Source organism: Enhydra lutris, unplaced genomic scaffold (genome assembly GCF_002288905.1).
Source record: "Enhydra lutris kenyoni isolate GAN:26980312 unplaced genomic scaffold, ASM228890v2 scaffoldscaffold38, whole genome shotgun sequence".
NCBI classification, from domain to species: Eukaryota; Metazoa; Chordata; class Mammalia; order Carnivora; family Mustelidae; genus Enhydra; species Enhydra lutris.
In genome coordinates this window covers 12,306,080-12,317,907 of record NW_019154122.1, presented here as the reverse complement: position 1 = coordinate 12,317,907, position 11,828 = coordinate 12,306,080, and positions in this window count along the sequence as shown.

Below are 11,828 nucleotides of genomic sequence, written 5' to 3'. Positions count from 1 at the left end.
GCCCTGCTGGGGTCTCTCAGTGGTGGGACCCCCTTGCGTGGGCTTGTCTGAGTCTCCACCCACAGGGGTCAAAAGGCTGAGTGAGGGCAGGGGCTTTACTCCCCAGGCCGTGGGCAGAAGGGGCTCCCCTATAATGCATCAAAAGCCCCCGAGAGGCATGCTCAGACAGGATGACCGCACCTGGGCCTCCCCAGGGACCCTGTCAGAGGAGACTCGGCTTGTGTGCACGGGTGCTCCTACGATGTCCAGCAGCCCCAGAGCTGCCCCGCAGCTGGCCGCCGGTGCACAAGGCCTCACGAAGCCCAGGGGCCCGGCGACCTAGCCCCGTCCAGGCAGCACCCTGCCAGAGAAGGCTCTGCTCCACCCCCAGTCCTGGGGTCCTGGCTCTGCTGGGCCCCACCCTTGCCCAGGCCAGGGGCCCACTCTACCCAAGTTCACCCAGATCTCCAAGTCTGTGCTGCCCACACCCAAGTCTCCAAGCACTGACGTGGGCTCCTCCTCAAAGTGCGGCGATGGGTCCCCTATTCACACTGTCCCACCTAACTGCTGGGCTGGCTGCCAGGCTGCACGACCCACAGGCAGCGGGCCTCACCTGACCCCCTCTATCCTCTGCCCTGGTGGGGAAGGGAAGGGGGAGGAGCAGGGGAGCCTGCTCTATTTTTACCAGGAGGTAAGCAGCCAAGTGTATACGGCAGACAGCAAATGGATCTATAAATATTTATCCCAAGGAAGAGGGAAGCAGAAGCTCCCGGGGCTGCACTTGCCGCTGGTGACCCCCTCCCCGGGCTCCCACCCATCCTGGAGCCTCCTGGGACTTGGGCCCACCCTCCCCTGGTCTCGGCCCTGTGCCTGGCTCCCTCCCTCCTGGGCCCCCACCAGCTGCAAGGCAGCTGTGCACCCAGGGCCCACCCCCAGCCCGCAGGCTCCTTTGCTCCGCCTATACCCCCCACACCTGCCCTCCAGCTGCCGCTCTGCCCCAGCCCACCTGCCTTCCAGATGTTGCCCTCCCTCTGACTCTACTCCTGGCCCCAGGGGTAGAGGCGGAGAAGGCATGTGGGCCGGGGAAGCAAGGCGGGAGGCAGAGGCTGGGGCAGCAGTAGGGAGTATGAAAGAGCTAAGGTCCAAGGTGCCTGCCCATCCGTCCGCCTTCCGGCCCACTCCATGGAGCCCTTCTCCCCTCCCCCTCCCGCAGGGCCCTGGGACATACAGACTACCCCCCTCGTGGTCTGACCCCAGGCTCCTGTCCATGTAAACATTCCCCCGACTTTCTTCCCTAAAATATAAACGCCGTGGCCAGGCCTCAATGGGAGGAAGCCATCCGTCCCCGGCCCTGTCACTGCCCCTTTCATCTCCTTCCCGCCACCAGCCTGCCCGCTGCTCTATTTACACTGGACACTTCCTCTGGGAACAATACTGCCCAGGAGGCAGGCTTCGGCCAGAGGGTGGGAAGGCGAGGGGACTCCCGTCCTGCTTACTCAGGGCCGGACTCCAGAAAGGAGGCAAGCGGTGAGGCAGCTCAGGTGGGCCCGGTCAGGCCCGGGGCAAGGGGCGGCCAGGACCTGCACATAGGTAGCAAGCCCAGCGGCTCTCCCAGACTCTCACCCTTGGCCCCGGTGGCTCTGGCCCCGTGGGGTGAGCCTCCGGAGGTGGCACAGCTCCAGGACATAGCCTGGTTCTCCCCCTTGCTAGCTCAGGACCCTGGGTGGTCTCTCTCCCCGAGAAAGGGCCACGGGGCTATAAGGCAGGAGAGCTTGGCAAGCAAGGACCCGCGAGAAGACTGCTGAGCCCCAGTGGGGACAAGTGAGCAGGTGTGATGCACATCGAGGCACAAGATCCCAAGACCTGGAAACCTCACCCGGCGCAGAAGAGAGAGGGGAGAGCAGAGAGGCTGGGGGCCCTGGTGGGGGACAGGCTGCCCCCTCAGCAAAAACAGCACCACCTTCCCATCAGCTCCCAGTGTCTGACCCCTCCCTCCCAGGGCTCCAAACTCCACCAGCCCACCTGCAAGCCGCTTTCCTCTCTGAGCTGAGCAGATCCTGGTGGCAGGCAGGTGGGGGCAGAAATCGGACATACATTTCTGGGTACTATCTCACCATACGCCTCACGATGACCCAGCCAAGCAGGGACTGCCATCATCCCATTTGATGGAAGAGGCAACTGATCCCAGAGCTGCGCAGACACCCCAGAGCCTGGGCTCACAAAGGCCCCAGGTTCAGCAAGGCGCTGGAACTGCCACCACGTCCCCAGTTCGGGCTCCTGGGTGGGCTGTAGGAAGTCCCGGGCCCCTCTGCCCCATCTCCTCCTCACTCCCACTCCCGGTTCCCATAACACAGAGCCCCCTAAAGTGTTAACTGCAATGGGTAAAATGGTGCAGCAGATTGCTACAATAAATAATTTACTGATATTTATAAATATTCAAATCAGCCAGCTTCAGAAATCAAATGAAGGGAGGGCCTCGGGAGAAGGGCCCGTTATGGCAGGAATCTCATCACTCCCTCCAAAGGCTGAGGAGGCCAGGGCTCCTGCCAGTTACGGGGGAGACAGGGGGGCTCCTATAGCTGCACCTGGGCCCCTGGTCCCTCATCTCACGGGACTAAGGGGTTGGGGGTGTCTGGGACAGCTCCACCCCCTGGCCTGGTTGGGGCCAGGCCCTTCCCTGACCTGTGCAGCCCACGCTCAAGGGGATGAGAAGCTCCAGTGCCCCGTGCCCAAGGCCTGGGTCTCCAAGTTGCCTGTCCTGCTGTGGGTGGGGGTGGGGGGGGCGGTCCCTGGGGGCTGGGCAGGCCTGGCAGCGCCCCCCCCGCACTCGTGAGTAATGTGTTTCGGGGCTGGTCGGCCCGTCAGCTACCAGGCTCCGGGTGCTTTATGGGCTCTGCCTGGTGGCTTTGAACTCCCTGGTAGGAAATAAAGTTCTCCCTGTGCGTCCCTTCTAAACATTTCACTCAGTGGAAACGGTGTTTAAGAAAAATGAGGACATATTTCTTCCTAAGGATGCAGTGTCCCCTTTGGGCAGCCTAATGCCCGCTGTATATCAGCGGGTGGGGAGGCAGGGCCTGGGCACCCGTCCCCTGGGGTGGGGATGCTCCAGGGCCCACCTGTCCATGGCCAGGCAGCTCAGGGGCCACGGGCACCGCCAGGCCACTGGTGGCTGCCCTGTCCCACAGCCCGGAGGGACAGGGCGGCTGACCAGCTCTGAATACCCGGCCTATGCCAGAGACCACACTGGGCACTTCACAGTGTCGCTTCAATGGATGCCCCCCCACCACATCCCCATGAGGCTTTTGACCTGTCCCCATTTCCAGACGAGGAAGCAGAGCCTGGTGAGATTGGTAACTGCCCATGGTACCCACCCCCCATGTCAATGCTGGAAATGGACTCCCACGGGGCTCGGATGTCCCTGGTCATGGTCTAACACCCCACACAGCCCTCCCACAGCCTCCCAGTCTGGGTGGTGGCAATGTTGGAGCCTCCACCCTGTCATCCCTAAGAACCTGAACTTGATGGGCCACAGGCCCCAGTTTTGGTGGGGGGGATGCATCTATGTTTGTTCAACAACCCCTCTGAGTTCCTTCTAGAGGCCAGGCTCTGGGCTTAATCCTCTGGACACGACGTGAGCAAGAAAGACTGTCCTGGTTCCTGCCATCACAGCCAGCCCAAATTTAGACAAGGGGGCAGACGTTCACGTCATTACAAGCACGACTGCTGTGGTGGAAGGTCCAGGTGCCACAGGGGCAGTGAGCCTGGGGAGTCAGAAGATCCTCCTAGGGACAGGTGTCCCATTCCCTGCTCCCCCCAAGCTCCTTGACCATCCCTCCCACCTCTCTCCTTGCCCCCACTGCCAGCCCAGTTCGCTCCCCTATCTTCTATCTTCTCCAGCTGTGACCCCCTCCCCCAGCCGGCACCTGTCCCCTAGGAGAGGGTATCCCCCTCTCTCGGGGCGAAGTGCACCCCGAGCTTAGAACAGAAGGGCCGTCTAGCTTTTGTGGGTGGGAGCAGTAGCCACTGCTCCCCAGGGCTCTCAGCCAGGCCTGCTGGTCCCCAGCAGCGTTAAGACGGGAACTGGGGGGGCCCCAGCCACCGGGCCCTACTTGCCCCCCTTTGTTTATTTATTTATTATGATTTTTTAGTCCAGTTAAAAGGTTTACTATCCAGACGCGTCTAAGTGGCCTCACTTAGCGTAAGTAACTCTATAAATCAGGGCAACTGTTAGCATCCACCGCGCGGGCTGGCTATCAATCTCCCCCAGGTCACAGCCAAACAGGAAGGGGAGAAAAAAAGAGCTACCACCCAGGGGAGATTTAAAACACACACACACACACACACACACACACACACACACACGGGCGCGCTCGAGGCACATACACACACGCACACACGCACTGTGCACGCACGCGCACACTCGGGCGGCTCCGTATTTGTACAATCATGTTAGAAGTCACACATGCACACGCAGAGCGGCCCGGAAACTGGCCGTGCCGCGTGTGGTCACAATAACAGAGCACAAACAAGGCTCCTGCAGCCGAACAGGGAGTCAGAGCCCGAGGGCAGGGAGCCTCTGTGGGGCCCCCAAGGCCCGGCGCTCACTGCTGGAGCTGCCCTGCTGGGGGAAGTGGCTCTGGAGGGCCGGGGAGGGGCTCCGCTTGGTCCCCTCTGCTCTCTGTGGCCCCTGCCTCTGCAAACCCAAAGGGCCGAGCATTCCCCTTTTGCTTGCCCAAGGTAAGCAGCAGGGAGGCTGGGGCTCGCTGTGGTCCTGGGTCTTTGCCAGCTGCGCCCGAGGCTGGGCATGCCCCCGACACAGGGTGGCACCATCTGAAGGAGTGACCAGCTGCCTCGGAGGGTGCCAAGGCTAGGAGAGCGGCCAGAACCACCTGTCTACAGGGACGCCCCACCTTTTTCCTCCCCTAGGTGTGGCTGCATGTGCACGTAGATTGGACAGAGGCCCCTACCGCCATCACCCCGAGAGGCCCCAGACCTGGAAGGACCCACTGGCTGGGCCACAGCAGGCAGCGGAGTGGGAGAGGCCGCCCCTGGCCTCCTCTGTGGATCCCCAAGGCCAGACAAGGCAGCCCGAGGGGGGACGGCCCACCCGGGACCCACCTCTCCCACCTCGCCCTGGAGGCCTCCCGGCTCACCCGCCCGCCTGCCCGCAGCATCTCCCGTGAACTCTATTTCTCTTTCCTCTCTGAAAACAACTGAGCTGTAAATACTGTTTAACCTTCTCCCCCCCTCCCCCCCACCCCCTCCCCTCCGCACTATAAAAACACAAATATGCCATAACTCAGCCGGCCCGGCCGCCCAGCCTCCAACATGCCCCGCGCCCGGGCCTCTCAGGAAGGTCATTACAAACGACTTTCCGATTCACTGCTCCTGAAATAATTTTGTGTATTAAAACCTGAATCTGCACTTTCTGGGGCCGAAAGCCTCGCTTAATTATGGCGGGTGTCCTTGGGACGGACAGTGATCCTTCACTCGCCAGCCCGCTCCAGCCCTCCGCCCGCCAGCCCGCCCCCCTCCCTGGGCCCAATCTGTTTTCAAAGTGTGTCTGTCCTTTATTAAATTGTTTTCTTTTCCACATTATCAGTTGCCATGGAGACCTCATCTCTCGGATTATTTGAATTTCATTATATCTATTGATTTGGGAGCATTTCATCTTTTTTATTGTTTTTCTGTCAATTTTCAAAACGAATAACCATCTAATTTGCGTCAGTGCTGATTATGTTTGTCCCTCAATAGAGGTCGGCAGCTGCGCTGGGGAAACAAATCAATGAAAAACCATCATAAAACTCCCCACTCCAGTCTCGGGGATGTGTGGGTGACATTCCACGCCTGTGAGAGACACACTCATCAGCTCCAAGTTCGGCTACGGTGGCAGCGCTCGGCTCCACGTCCGCCTCTTCTGGCCTTAATATTTAATTTCGCGATTTGGGCCATTATTAGTGGTGTTTTTATTAGTGCGTGTGCATGTGAGTGTCTGGTGGTGGGCCGGCTGTTCCGTTAATTTGTGGGTGAGGCTGGGAAAGCCCAGAGGAGGGCAGGGTGGACGGTGCTGGGGGTGCGGTGGGAAGTGGAAGGAGCAGGAGGGGAGCCCCGAGGAGGGGGGCGGGGGCCCCCGGGAATGGAAGGACCATGCCGAGGGCCCAGAAAAGGGGGGGTCGCAGAAGGGAGACCAAGCGAAGGGGAGGAAAAGAGGGAATTCAAATTGCTTACTTTGTTGGTTTTTTTTAAATAATTTATGCAATTTTAAGCATTTATGTATAAATTTTTTAATAAGCCACCCTGGAGCAGGATGGCCATTAACATCCCAACGTCCTTCTGTCCAATGGGCTGGCGGAGAGGATCAATTTCTGAGAGTACTTTCCCTTTTTTATGACATGATAAAATGCTTTTAAAGCAACTTACACAAATATGGAAATTTTTTTTTTCTTTTTTCCCTGTCCCCTCTCCCTTCCCCTAACAGCCTTCTTATCCACCAGGGTGCGGGGCAGGGGGGCAGGGGTGTATGTGTGCACACACGCGGGGACACGCGCGCGCACGTGTGCGCGCACACACACACACACACACACACGCTTATGCTCCTCCTGCTCCCTCTCCTGCTGGGGAGGGGGGCTGCGGGGGGGCTGGCAGGGAGACAGCCCCAGTTCTAACTGGAACTGGCCGCCTGTCCTTCTAACAAGGGCATAAACTTTCATTACCCATGCACGCAGTCAAAGACAATTTAGGGAAACGTGCTGCTCGGAAAAGGAAAACCTCAGCGATTCGTGACCCACGCCGCTGCCATCTGGGGGGCTCTCGCCTCCAGCTCCAGGGAGCCTGGGCCCTGAACCTCTGGCCCTGCCCACTGGGAGGGTCAGGGAGGGGCCCTCGTGGGGGCAGCCTGTGGAGGGAGGGGAGAGAACAGAGGGAGAGCAAGGGTCTCTGCCTTGGCTGGCCAACACCTGGGCAGACCAGAGGGCAGTGCCCCTTGCTGTACTCTCCCCCAACACGCCTTCACCAGCCCCACCAGGCATGGGCCTCCGAGGGCAATCATGGGGCTCCTGCCCTTCTGCACCCAGTGCTGGCACAGAGCAGAAGCTTAGATCTGTGGATGGATGGATGGATGGATGGATGGATGGATGGATGGGCAGGCAGATGGAGGGACTGAGTGAAGACAAAGTAGGAAACCAGGCCCAGATGCCCTCAGACCCCAGCAGGAGACTCACAGATGCTGGAGAAAGGCTCCCTGTCCAGGTTATCTCCTGCTCTGGAAGGGGGGATGGGACAGGAGTGCCTCTGGGTAGAGAGGATGGGGGCCACTGGAGCAAGAGGGGCGGCCTGGCTACCATCGCCCCCACCCTAGGCCTGAGTCCCAACTCCCTGAGATGGAGCCAGGTTTTGTGAGGAAGAGGGCACGTGTCCTACGCCCAGTCTTGGGGACAACCCTTACTTCCATGTCCCCTTCCCCTTGTAGCCCTTCCTCCCTAAGGCGAGCAGGAGGAGGGGCCCAAGTGGAGAGCCCCAGGGCTGAGGGGGATGGTCCCGGTTCCCAGCACAGAGCCTGGAGCCTTTCCTTGCCTTGCCATTGCCGGACAGTGCCTGGCCCTCCCATAACACCCATGCTTGGGCACTGGGACTCTGGCTGCATCCAGATCAGACAAACTGACACCAGAAACTCGGTCCTCCTCTTAAAGCTTGCCACCTCTGACAGAGTTTGCTCTGCCCTGGAACTCAGTGGCCTCCTCTGAAACAGGGCTCTTGAAAGGATGGCATCGAGTGACCAGTCCGGCACAGCACCATGGAGCACGTGGGGCCTGCCCCTTTACTGGACAGTGACTGTGGGCAGGGTCCCTGTGTCGGGAGCAGGGAGGGCTGCTCCCTCCCAGACCTGGGGGCAGACGCGGGCAGGGCAGAGAGTCCAGCCTCCGCGAGCTCTAGGAACTCTGGGTCCTCCTGCTTCTCCCAACCCCCAAAGTCCCTTTTACTCCTGGGGCCCTCAGCTGTCCAGGCTACTGAGACCCAAGTGCCCTCCCGCCCTCGAGTCCCGGAGCATCTCCTGGGAAGCATCTCTCCCTCTGGGCGGGCCTGACCCTTGGCAGTCCAGGAAGGGCCCCTCAGCATCCTTGGAGGCAGCAGCAAGGGGCACCCCTGCTGTTGCCAGGCCACCCTGGCCCTTGGTGGGGACCTGAGGGGAGCCCACCCTCCGCCCCTTCTGTGTTCAGATGCCCCCCCCAACTGTCATTAAAATAACAAGTTTCTGTTACAATCTAAACATTCCCACATCGCATAAAGGGTTATATTACACCCGAGTCACTCCCGGGCCCGTGTTTGCACAGAAAAGCTCACGGCAGGTCCCCCCTCCTGACGAAGTGACTTATTAAAGTTTAAACAGTAATTAACAGAACAATAAAAATAAAGGGATGTTTGGGGAGTCATAGCGCACACAGGGTTTTTGGCAGTGCCAGCAGTTTTTCAGTGCCCTGTGCTGGCAGCAAAATGCGACTGTGAAGCCGGGGGGACGGAGGACGGGGCCGGGCCGGGCCAGGGAGGCTTCAGGCCTGAGGGGTAAGGAAGCTTGGCCAGACTGGAGGGAGGGGAAGCAGGGCCCAGGACGCTCAGGCGGAGCTGTGCGGGGGGTCACCGTCCCCACCCCCTCAGACCCAGAGGAGCAGGGTCGGTACCCCGGGAGCAGGAGAGAGAGAGAAGGCCTGACGCAGGCAGGAAACAGCCAAGCCCAGGCTTTGCCATACCAGAGCCCAGCTTGGCCCCGGGCACTTCCGGGAGCCCAGTGCCTTGGTCACATCCAGCCAACTCCAGCGCAGCCCTGGCTGGGGGAGCCCTGTGGGCATCACCAGACCCTGCCGAGAATGATTCCCAGGGCTGGACCCCGGCCACTCTGGGCTCCTCTCCCCGTCGGGCAGGTAGCTCTCCTGGCTCCTGTGGCTGGAGCATCACATACCCCTCAGATCTCTCTGGGAGCTTCTGGCCACTACGAAGCACGAGCAAGGACTCAGGGGAGAGACCCTGGTCTCTGCACTCAGTGGCAGGGAGAGTAGCCCACTCACGCTGGGCCCCAAAGGGAGGAAGCCCGGGGCCATCGAGGCCAGGGTGGGCCCTGCTGCGGGGAGTCCTCACTCAGAAACTGCCTCAGGGAGCCGGGCCCGGAGGGCTGGTCCAAGGCCAAGCCAGTCATCCTTTACCCTCTCTGGTTCTCCCTGCACAAGCTCCGCCTAGAGGCTCAGACACCTGGCCATAGGGATGGCAGAGAGCCAGGAAGGAGCCCTGGAAAGAGGAGGGGCTCCACCTGGACAAGGCCAGCACGTTCTGCTTTTTCCTAAAGCCGTGGGGACCAGGGAGGAAGGGGGGGTTGGGAACTCCTGGAGGCCACAGTGCATGTGTGTTCTCAAACGCGGCCGGGTGACGGGAACCAGGTGCTGCTGGGCGGGCCTCGGACTTAGCAGCCCCCAGATGCCCTCACTTCATCCCTCTCCCAGACTCCTTGGGCTATCCTGGGCTGTGCTGTGGGGCGTTCTCTCTCTCTCTCTCCCCGACCTTATAATCTCAGAGCCCGGGGCTAGTCTTGAGGACCTCGCCTCCGTGCCCACTGCCTATGCCTGTCCTTCCCAGAGAAGCCCCTGCACCTCTCCTCACCGCACAGGATTCATTCCCAAAGCGGTTTTGGGTACAGCACCCGCAACTGCGGTTCTTCCCACAAGGGCAGAGCAAAGGGCCAATTTGGGGACACCATGACGCCCTCAAGAGCACTCTTGACCCTTCTCTTAGCCTCTTCCGCCTCCCTGTGCCTCAGTGCACCAACCTGTCCAGGCCTGCCTGGGCATCTGACCTCTGCTGGAGCCTCTCTCCACCGTGGTGGCTGCCCCCAGTGGCCCAGATCAGCACCAAGCCAAGACCGGCCCCTGGCCCAGCGAAAGCAGCCCCACTGGGTCGCTGGCACTGGGTCCCAGGCCAATTCCCCCGCATCACAGCTATGGGGGTGGACGTGAGCTGCTGACAGCCACACGTGGAGGTGAGGCGCTGGGTCGGTGCCAGATATGCTCTCTTAGTTCTGTGTCTCCTGGGATCTAGTTCCTGGGCAGCTGGCAGGCAAAAAAGGCAGGGACTCTGGCTCTGAGTGGCCCTCATGGTGCAGGGCCATGCCCCTGCCTCTCACCAAGTTCCCGCAGGTACATCTAGGGGAGTGCTGGGCCCAAATGACCTCCCTGCCGCCTGGGCTCTAGGCACGAAGAACTTTGCCCTGAAGACGTGGAGAAGAGCCAGTAGGAGAAGGGCTCCCCTCCCCCTCTTTCCTGGGCAGAGTGCTTTGGGGCTCCACCCCCTGCCCCAAGATGAGTGACTCATGGTAGAGTAGAGGGTCAGGCAGAGAGAGCTCAAGAAGAGGGCAGGCGATGCTTCCCAATCCCCCAGCGGCTCAGCTTGGGAGCCAGCCTGGAAGGAAGTCAGGGGCTCAATCCCCCCCTTGCTCCTGGAGGAGGCCCCCCACCAAGTCACCCAGCACCAAAGCTGGGGTGGAGCTGGCAGACACAGTCAGGGTTAGGATAAGGACTGCTGGAAGGAGGGCAGGTGGGGCCAGTGGGCTTCTAACAGGTGTGTTGTAATGTGGGGCAAACTGGGAGAAGACTGCTCATCCTAATCTGCTCTGTTTCTAGAATCTTCCACCTTTTCCCTTATCCCAGGGGCATGGCAAGGAGCTCTGGCTGGACAAGGAGCTCCAAGGGTGGCACCAATCAGAGCACAGGTTGCCCTAGATTTGCATAGAACTTTAGAACTGGAAGGGAACTGAGGCCCAGGAGGTTGAGAGGCTCGTCCGTCAGAAGCCCACGTCACTAACTCGGGAGGACCAGACAAATCCAGAGCCTCAGCTCCCCACCTGGGCCCCTCCCATGACCAGCAGATCAAATTGCTCCCCATTGGTGCTTTAAAGGGGAACTTTCTGCAGCCCTCGCAGACTGACTGATCCAGGACCCACTGGCCCCAAACCCCACAAGGGCTTCCCTGCTGGAAAAGCTTCAACCCCATACTGGCCCACCTGGGCAAGGACCCCAAATGGCTCTGAACCAACACTTCCAGGGTGCAGGGCCTGCGAGGGGTGCATGCGCCCTGGCTCACGCCCTGGAAAAGGGGCAGGACATAGGGGTGGTCATCTGAGGGAGAGCCTGCCTGGGCTCAGGGCTGGGAGCATGAGTGTTCGAGGGAGGGGACCCTCCTCTTGCAGAGACTGAGAACCCCAGAACTTGCGACTTGTTCTGTGAAGGGGAAAACAGGGCCAAGCACCGTTCTGGGATTTAGAGGAAAGGCCTGTGAGAGAGGCAGCCCCAGGCGAGAAGGTTGGGACAGCAGCAGGTGGCAGAGGGGTGCCATGGGGGACGCTGCCGTCCCACCCTCCCTACAGCCCATCTCCACAATCCCCTTGCTGAGGCTGCCAACGACATGAGGGGACTAATTTAGGAGTATTTTTAAAACTGTGGCCCTGGTGGAGGGGTTTAGCAGTTGTCAGCCATCTGGAGTAAGGAATTACCGTCACCTCCCTGATCCTATAGCCCTAAACCCAAAGCTGGTTACAGCTCAAGGGGAAGGCAGCAGGTGGGTGGGGTGGGGGCCTGTCCCAGGGAGGTGGCCCCAGGCCTGGGGAGCCCCTCCCTTTGCCCTGGGAGGGGGCCTGGGTCTGGGGAGGGGGCTGGAGAGCCCGGTGTCCTCTGTGCCCACTCAGGCTCCCCCGCCTGCTCACGCGCGCTCACTCCCCGGGCCGCGCCGGCTCGCGCAGGGGCCGTCAGGTAAATTAGATCTGAAAGCTGACAATTTCTGACCATATTTCCTTGATTATTTCAAACAAATGC